Below are 10,462 nucleotides of genomic sequence, written 5' to 3'. Positions count from 1 at the left end.
TCATGTAGGGAAGCACTCACCTTTCTACCTCTCAAATGACAAGTACTAGTTTAACTGCTCAAGCACACTCTTCGCTGGGCCAGAGAACTCTCCAGAAAGTTGCTTGTTCTTTTATAACACTGTTTCTGATTGGCTTCAGCAAATCTCACAAGATCTGGACATTTGCATGACGATAAGGTGAATTTCTTCCATTACTCATCCATGTTGGTTCCAGGTGTTGGGGAGCTACCAGCAACATACTCTTGGTGGGGGACCAATCCTCCTCCTCAACTTCCTTTCTTCCCTCCTCCATGCCCCCTCCCGATAGTGAGTAAGCAGGTGAGCAACAGTGGTATGGAGCAGTCAGTAATTATAGGCTCTAGATCAGGTGTTCCCAAATTGTGGTCTGTGGATCACCAGTGGTCCACAAGCTTCATTCATTCAGGTGGCCCGTGGCATGTCCACATTAAATATTCATATTGATTTTTAATGGTATTTTTATTGCTTCTTTCGTTTCTTATACTGCATTTTATTGTATTACAATTTGATTTCTGTGGAATGCAAATATAATACAATAAGATGCAATGTTTAAGAAATACAAGAAGCAATAAAAATACAATTAAAAATCATCCAGCATCCAGCTCAGTGCATTACAAGCCCTGATGGAGAATATGGAAGTTCCTACAAGGGCCTTGCTGTTGATACAACTGTGGTTGATACAATGTATCATGTTTAATGATGTCACTGGGGCCCGCCCCGTGACATCACTAGGGCCCACCCCATGACATCACTAGGGCCCGCCCTGTGATGTCACTAGGGCCCGCCCCCATTTTCTCAGGTTTTTGGATGGTTCCGACCTGGCAACCTTAGTTACAACATGTCAGGCTTTTTAGCTAAGAAAAAAGATGGATAATGGAGGACATGATAGAGTTGCATAAAATTATGCGTGGTGTGGAGAAACTGGCTAGGGAGGTTTTGTCCCTGATAATACAAGAAACTGGGGTTGCCCAATGAAGCTGAATGTTGGAAGATTCAGGACAGACAAAAGGCAATATTTGTTCACACAGTACATCGCTACCACAAGATATGCCGAAAGCCACCAACTGTGATCATTTGAAAAGAGGATTAGACAACTACATGGAGATTAAGGCTATCTATGTAGTGTATTGGCCCTCCAGGCTTGCCATACCAGGAACTGCTGAGTCAGCCCCTCGCTGTGGTAGTTTTAGTTCCAGGCCTGCCTTACAAGCAGCACCGTGCTGTGGGCCTTGTTCCCTGATTAGTTATAGTAAAGTTCTTCTTGTTGTTTAGACCATCTGTGTGGCCTCTTCCTTCATGATACTTTTCACTGGTGATGAGGATGGGATCTACTGAGGCACACTGAGTGTTTTCTTCATGCATTAGAGGCTGAAAGGGAGAGAACATTTCTCTTTAGACTGGATTAGGACATGAGCCTGGGCCTTGTGGAAACCACTGCAATGCACTCCAGGTCACTGTGTATCTTGTGGAATATAGCCACCCAAGGGCATCTTGAAGACTTTAACACTGCATGTCCCAGCAAGTGGGAAAGTTATTGTTGGATGTTGTATCTGGCGCAAGCAGATGCCCAGGATGCAGAACAGAATAGTGACAGGCTAGATTCCTGTTGAAGCAATGAGCCAGACAAGTAATAAGTTTTAAGAGTCACTTTACTAACAATAGAGGTATAGAATATATCACAAGCTCTCTCTCTGTACAAACTCCTCGACCCCCACACTCACAAGTGTCTGCTGGCCCTCTATATAGATAAGGCCAGCTGCCCGAGCCTAGGTTGCATAGCAACGTGTCTTTGAAGATGGCTCGAGCTCTGCCAACTTTCGCTTCTACTCCACGTAGCTCACTTGTGGAAATTTAACCTCTGCTTCCTCGGTTTAATAGCCAACAATCCCCCACCTTAAATTTCCACATTCTGCCAGTTACATTTCTTTTCCATTTACATGTGTTACATTCTACATGTCATTACATTTACATCATTTGGTTTTACAGCCATTACATTTCATTAGAATCTTAGCATCACTTTTATTACATACATTTATTACAGCAATTATTTATTACTCTTCATGATTCCCATCATCCCACTTTTTCCATTTACTGAAGTCTATATGTTTAATGGAATTTATTTTAAATCTAACAGGTGGAATACCTTTGGTTGTTCTCTCTGATCTGCGTGGTTGTATTTCTGCCTTAGTGTCTGTGTCTGTGTCAGGCGATTCCTCTGTTTCTCTCTCAAAGCTAGAACTTGATTCACTACTGCTGCCTGTTTCTTCTTGTTTTATTGGTACTGTGTCTGCCTGTTCTTGTTCATTACTACCTTCAGTGTTTCCCAGCTCCACATATGTTTTCTCTTCCCAATCCTGCTCTATTGCTTGCACGCTTCTGCTTAACACCACAGACCTTTGTTTTGGCATCCAAATTCTGTAATACGTGTTTTCAAATCCCAGCATGTACCCTTTGTCTGCTCTCCTTTGCAGCTTCCCTGTCCTTTTATTTTTGGGAACATGTACCCAGCATTCTGCTCCAAACCTAACCAAATGGTTTAATCTGGGTTTTCTGTCATACAATTTCTGATAAGGAGACATTCCAGTGGCCTTATGGAATATTCTATTTTGAATGTAAGCTGAATACAGAACACACTCTCCCCAGAAACCTTGTGTTAAAGAGGAGTCACATAGCATTGATCTTATTGAGTCCTGAAGCAACCTGTTCCAGCGTTCAGCTAACCCGTTCTGATGAGGACTATAAGGGGCTGTTAACTCCTGTTTTATCCCTCTTTTATCCAAGTATTCAGTAGAAGAGTGTCCTGAGAACTCTCCTCCTTGATCTGATCTTATTCTCTGTATTTTGACACCAAACTGCACTTCAATTTTTGTAACAAATCTTTTCAGTTTCTCTGCAGCTTCACTTTTAGCTTTTAGTAAATAAACAGTGCAGAATTTTGAATAATCATCAACTATTGTCAGGAAATACCTTGCACCCCCCTGAGTAGGTTGAAATGGCCCCACTAAGTCCACGTGTATTAATTGATAAGGTGCATTTGTACTGGGCATGGCTTCTTTGTTCTTTGCAGCCACAACTGCCTTAGTTTGTTTACACACATGGCAGTCTACATATTTACCACAGTTCCTCAATGTAATATCATTACTGTTCTCAGTTGTTTTCACCACATTTTCATATCCTATATGGCCTAGTTTTCTGTGCCATAAATGTACACAATCATTATGGGGTTTCTCATTAGCACACATGAGTACATGATTTGTTTGTTTCAAGTGTAAGAAGAACAATGAGTTCCTTACTATTCCTTTCATGAATATTTTTTCTCCTCTCATAATATGAACTGAACCCCTTTTGAACATTACATTGAACCCCATTTCACTGAGTTTCGACACAGCCATAATGTTGCTTTCAATGTCAGGAATAAACAGCACATCTGTCATTATTGTATTAAAACCTGCTAATTTCACTGTTCCTCTACTTTTGATAAGTTTCTTAGATCCATCAGCCATTATCACATGATCCTCTACGTCACAAAATGTATGAAACATGGATTTATCTTTGATTATACTATTTGTTGCCCCACTGTCAATTGCCCATAAATCTTTACAGTTATTTCTCTGCTCATTGTCAATACATTGCTTATTCTTACTAGCATAGATCACCTGTACACATGGTTTTCTTCCTCTTTCTCTTCTTCTTGCTTCACAATTCCTTTGAAGATGTTGCTTGGAACCACAAAAATAACATGCCTTTTGTCCATACAGTCTCTCTTGCGCTGCTTTGTTGTTCAGCTTTCCCAAGTTGTGTTTAGACTCAGTCCTTTCTTGCTTTGCCATTTCTTGCCTTCTTTGAAATTCTTGTAAAAGTTTTCCCTCTATATAATCCATATTGAGATTTGCATCGTCCATTGCTTCCATAGAGCTCACCAGAGCATCATAACTTGAATCTAGTGAAGATAATGTGATATACACTTTCTGCGTTTGAGAATGTTCAATTTCACATTCTGACAACTCAGTAAACAGTCTGTTTATTTCCAACAAATGCTCTGACATGGTTGTATCTCCAGATAAGCACATCTGATACAATCTTCTGGCAAGATATATTTTAGAACTAGCAGTCTTTTTCACATGAATATTTCTTAAAGTTTCCCAGGTTTCTTTTGCTGTTGTTGCATCACGCACGTGCAGTAATTGAGAATCATCAATAGCAAGAACAATTAACGCCTTTGCCCTCTCATCCAGCCTTCTCCAATCTGCTGGAATAGGCACCCCGGCGGGTGGGTCTTCTGCGATAGCTTTCCACAGGTCTTCTTTCACTAGCATAGCCTGCATTCTCTGTTTCCAAGTGCCATAATTTTTCCCTGTCAGCCTTTCCAGTGGAATCCCGGCTGATAACGTAACAGACATACTTTCACTTTACACAGTTCACCGCCTTTGTAATTAGAGCTTCTCACCTCTGTCCTTCAGTCAGTTTTTCCCACGGCTCTCACAGCTTTCAGCTCAGCTTTCGGTTTTGCCATCTCTTCACTCTTTTCTCGCTGTTCTCCAGTTCTGGCTTTTCTCTGCCACTTGTCTGCAATCCTCCGCTCCAGGTAATCCTCAGCACCAGGTAACCATCAGCACCAGGTAACCATCCTCTGCTACCACTTGTTGGATGTTGTATCTGGCACAAGCAGATGCCCAGGATGCAGAACAGAATAGTGACAGGCTAGATTCCTGTTGAAGCAATGAGCCAGACAAGTAATAAGTTTTAAGAGTCACTTTACTGACAATAGAGGTATAGAATATATCACAAGCTCTCTCTCTGTACAAACTCCTCGACCCCCACACTCACAAGTGTCTGCTGGCCCTCTATATAGATAAGGCCAGCTGCCCGAGCCTAGGTTGCATAGCAACGTGTACTTGAAGATGGCTCGAGCTCTGCCAACTTTCGCTTCTACTCCACGTAGCTCACTTGTGGAAATTTAACCTCTGCTTCCTTGGTTTAATAGCCAACAGTTATGCAGCCAGGCTGGAGTTTTACTTGGCAGCAAATGGCATTACAGAGTCAGAGAAGAAGCGTGCTGTGTTACTCAGTGTCTGTGGGCAGACACTTTTGACTTAGCCCAGGCCCTCCTAGCACCAGCAAAACTTGCTAATACATCTTATGAGAATATCCTGAATGCTTGAGAAGGACATTTCTCTCCAAAACTGTCTGAAATAGCAGAACATAATTCTTTCTACAAACGAAATCAGGGCCCAAGAGAGTGTGTCACTGTATGTTGCTGACACATGACAAAACACTGCAATTTCCCAAACCTTGAGGAGATGCTGCATGATCATCTGGTCTGTGGGTTGCATGATGAGGGCCTGTAAAAGCGTCTGTTTGCAAAAGGACAGCTCTCATTCAAGACTGCATTAGAGGAAGCTCTGGCTACCGAAGCAGCAGCAGCAAGCACCCAAGAAGTGCACTTGGCAAGAAACTCACCGTGTTCAGAAACCCAGCTGGCTAAAGATTCAAATCAACAACTTCTAGAGATCCACAGGCTGCAGTGCAAATGCTCATCAACCAGAGTAGGTGCTGCAGGACCTCCGAGATCCAGACAAGTTTCTCCAGCAAAATGTAAGAGCTGTGGTGGATCCCATGAATGGTGTGCCTGCCGTTTCAGAGGTGCACAGTGTCTGTATTGTCAAAATGTTGGGCATATTGAGCGAGTATGCCAAGCCAAAGCAGAAGCAGCCACCCCCAGAAGGGTGGTGGAAGGGAAAACACCATCAAGGGCACAAAGCAGTACCACACACACTGTACAGAAGTTTTCCACATATGACAATGCAGAGGAGGTGATTAACCACATCAAGCCAGGGTTGCAGTACTGTGTGAGGAAGGTGAAGGTGACAGTCATCATCCAGGGCACTCCATGCTGATTGGGCTCAGGTTATATGTCAGGCTCACCCCTGCTTTCACCACTTTGTCAGGGCCCTTCCCGTCAGGATCCCACCTCAGGCCACCACCTGCTAGGATCCCGTCTGTGGCTACCGCCTTGTCACGGTCCCACCTCAGGGTCCTGCTATCAAAATGGTTCTCTCACCGGCTCTAGCAAAGATCTCTCAAGATCCCACTGCTAGGCAGCACCGCCAGCCACTCCCTGTTTAACAATATTGCCTTGAGACTTTGCCTTAGTCTCCTCCTGGCTTATTGCTACTTTGTGTCTGGGTGCACTTGCAGGCCACAACCCCCCTATATCTTTGTGCCTATAAAGAATATAGCCCCGGGTTGCTCTGGATACTTGATGATGTTACTCTATCTCTTCACCGCGGCCACCATTGATACTGTTTCCCCACCTTGGTATATGCCCTGCCCACCCTTCTGGTCTGTGTAACCCAGCCAAGGATCAGGCGTTAGGTAAACCAAGAAATATTTATTTATATACACAGGAATAACAAGATTACTTAAAGGTATAGTTTAACAAGCATATGGTTTCATCAGATGTGTTACTCTTTATGTTTCTAGCCGTCAACAACCTGCCTCTCTACCCGTCTAAATCCAATCCAACCCACAAAACCAACTCCAACCTCTCTCATCAACCGACAGAACTCAACCAACAGAACTCAACCAACAGAACTACCTCTCAACTGTCATCCTCTCATTTATACCTTCAGACACTCAAACGCTCAGCCAATCATAATACAACATTCTCCAGCATTCCAGCCCTGTACTCCCCCCTCTCATTCAGTCTACTTACCATATATACTCTAATAAACCCGCACTTACCATATTTACAGTATTATAAATACAGGGGCATCACATTATACTGTCATCTCATTGGAAACCTATCAGCAAATCTATAACGACTAGTCATGATGGCTATGCACTATGCAGTATACCTCTGAATACCAAGTGTTGGAAACTGCAGGAGAGGAGAATGCTCTTGCACTCAGGTCCTCCTTGTGGGCTTCCTGTAGGCATCTGGTTGGCCACTGTGATGCTGGACAAGATGGGCCACTGGTCTGATCCAACAGGGCTCTTCTTATGTGCTGATGAAAAGCTGGCGAGCAGGTAACACCACATCTCCAGTTGTGTGATACTAGCTTTGTATCTTTCATCTTTGGGAACTGCTGCTGCTGCACCATTTCGGTTGCCTTGGGAACTCTCTAGGTTGGGCATGTTACCAGCAGTGGCGGCAGCTGAAAAATGTAATTTTCAAAATATAATTTTATTTTTAATGTTGTGGTTTTTGTTACTGTTACATTGCAGTTTTGAATGTTTCAATTTGTTCTAAGTCATCTTAATTGCTTGCTTAAAGAAAACAATTGATTATAAACGCTAATACAAATAAATACAAGCTGTTCTCTGTGCCTTCCTTTCCCAAAGAGCGAGTGAGCGAGCATGGGGAGTAGGGCAGCCTTGCTCGATCATAGTCTAAGAAATAAGCAGCTGCTTGTCTCTTCCCAGCCTATGATATTGTTAACTGATTTCCAATTCTCTAAGCAGTGAAAAGTTCTGGGACTTCTCCTAGATTTTGCCTGCATTGGAAGAGAGTTACGGCATTTAAAAATTTTAATTTATGTACAAATATACAAGTAGAGCATAGGTGGAGGCAACCACCCTGTGCACTCTTGCCAGGCATCTGATCTGTTATCTCAGATCTCAAGAGAAAGACACCCTTCAACTACAGATGCTTTTAACCTTCAGTTAAATCTTTGCTGTCTTTCTGCAAACCCTCTAAAATCAGCCACCTCTTTAGCGGGGGGGGGGGAAATCAAGGAATGTATCTTCTTCAAAGCCTCCTCCATTAAAAACACCCAAGAAAGATCTCTCAATTCTCTCCTAACCATTAGCTCCCATTGAGGAAACACCTATCAGTCATTCTGATCTATCTGGATAACTGAGGAAGATTGTTCAGTCATGTAACAATATTTTCAGCTCTTTACAAGTAATGCCTAGGGGCAGTGCTTGCTGAGTGTCGGTTAGATGATTATCTCTGAGTGCAGCTAATCATCATCCCTCAAGGGAGTATGAGGACTTTTTTAAAGAGATGCAGGGGAGCTGACTGCCAGGTGAAGTTCATCCTATTTGTCCAGGCATTTTTTGAATTTTGGCTTATTATTTTTTTTAGTTTTTCAGGTTTTTATTTGCTTCGAGTCGTCTTGTATTTTGTTGTGTTCTTATTGGTTTTAAAATTGAATTTATATGTTGTATGATTAGTTCTATTGACACTTTTGTACACTGCCCTGGAATCTTTTGATGAAGTGCATTTAAGAAATATTTTTAAATAAATAAAGTAATTAATTTCTCCAGATTAAGTGTACTTTATCCTCCAAGCAGCCTTTGCTCACCTCCCTTTGGAATTTCACTGCCCATTTTTAGAGATGTTTGGCATATTGGCAGGATAATAATTCCCTTGGATAATTTTTTCCCCTGCTTTGGATTTTTGGAAGGCTACAGTATTGCCATGAACCCAACAATATTTTGGGAGAGTCAAGCTGGGCTGCTGTCCATTACAGTAACATCTGTACAAGTATGGAAATGAAAACACATTCTGGAGTTTTCATTATTAATTCTGTTGTTCTTTTCAACAGATATACAGATATTGGACTATGTATTAGTCCTGTTTATATATAGGTTTTATATTGGTTGTTCTACTTTACTAAGACATAGTTTTGGATTACTTTGTGTTTATTCATTTGTCTTGATATGTGGGCCTCTTACTGTTTACTCTATGCATCTGTATAACATTATGTTTGAGGTTTGTATTGTTATATGTACAATATTATTAACTCATTATTTCAGTCATCTATTGGTCCATGACTTGGCCAAAATTAGCACACATAAGAACATAAGAAGAGCCCTGTGGTTCAGGCCAGTGGCCCATCTATTCCAACATCCTGTTCTCACAGTGGCCAACCAGATATATATGAGAAGCCAGCAAGTAGGACCTAAGTGCAACAGCGCTCTACCCATTTGTGTTTTCCAGCAACTGATATTCAGAGACATACTGCCTGTGACAGTGGATGTAGTACATAACCATCATTACTGATAGCCGTATCCTCCATGAATTTGTCTAATCCTTTTTTTAAAAAAAAACTATCCAAGTTCACGGCCATCACTAGCTTTTCCAGAAGCAAAATCCATAGTTTAACTTTGAAGATTTTTGTTCTGAATCTTCCTACATTCAACATCATTGGATGGTCCCAGGTTCTAGTATTAGAGGGAGAAATACTTCTCCTTACTCACTGTATTGCCAAATGCCTAGCCCTGACTGGCAAGAGACAGATTAATTCAAGATTTCAAAAGGCAATGAACACTCTGGTGGTGAAGAAGTTAAATGGTGTATCAAAGCAAGCTATTTACACTGAGCTGTCATTTGCAAGCAATAAAACACTAAAACAAAATTGATGGCTAATGGGTTCCTTCCCCCCCTCCCATTCTTCGCAGGCTGAAAGCCTCACTAACAGCACAGCGAGGATTCTTGCTTGAAGCTCTGCTTAATTTGAGGCTGGATTGAGATTCTCTTTGATGTCACTTTGAGGCTCAACCTGGATGTTACTTTGAGGCTCTTTGAGAACACCTGAGGCTTTTTTCTTCCTGATCTAGGGGTCCTCTGTATATACCCAAAAGACCCTTTGGGAGGGGGCACCATAGATCATTATCTTCCCAGCATCCAGGTTGCTGGTTTCCCCCTCAGGTGATTTTTGTTTATCTCTGCTGACCCTGCATGTGCTACAGTTGTGACATTCGTGCTCAGCTTTTCCTTCCTAGGCATAACTGCTTGTTTTGACTAACAAGAGGCTTGTTTACATAAGCAGGGTGAGAACATTCGTAAACCAATTATGATCACTGTCCCATTTGAGCTTGGGAAAGCCACAAACAAGCCCACTTGGGCAAGCAGGAGTGTGAGACAAGCTGGATTGTTTTGGTTGCTTGAACAAAGCTTCCCAAGCCCTGTGTTTGATCACATACAGAATGAACATTTCTTTCTTAGTTTATTATAAACAGTGTCAGAAAGCCTGTGCTTTAAGCTCTCCAGATTCCAATACTATGCAAGAACAGCGTGCCAGCAATAAGCACTCCGATAAATTAGGAATTTGGGGCAAAATTATGGGATAGAGACTATGCACATGCCATTCTAAGTCTCCTCGATTACATCTAGATTCTTCCAGAGATATCTGGCCCTACACCCACTTTCTCCACATCATGCATAATCTTATATATCTCTATCACCCCCCCCCATTGTTTCCTAAGCTAAAAAGTGTTGCAACCTTTTCTCACAGGGGAATTGCTCCAACCCCTTGATCACTTTGGTTACATTTTTCTGAACCTTTTCCAGCTCTGCAGTTTTTGAATGAGGCAATCAGAACTTTGCACAGTAATCCAATTGTGATCACATCATAGATTTCATATAACAACATTATGATATTGTTAGTTTTAATTTCAATCCCTTTCCTAATGGCACATTTGCCATTGAAAGGAA

The sequence above is a fragment of the Rhineura floridana genome, chromosome 1 (assembly GCF_030035675.1).
Source record: "Rhineura floridana isolate rRhiFlo1 chromosome 1, rRhiFlo1.hap2, whole genome shotgun sequence".
In the NCBI taxonomy this organism is placed as follows: domain Eukaryota; kingdom Metazoa; phylum Chordata; class Lepidosauria; order Squamata; family Rhineuridae; genus Rhineura; species Rhineura floridana.
The sequence above is the reverse complement of the archived record's forward strand: the minus strand, read 5'-3'. Positions refer to the sequence as shown.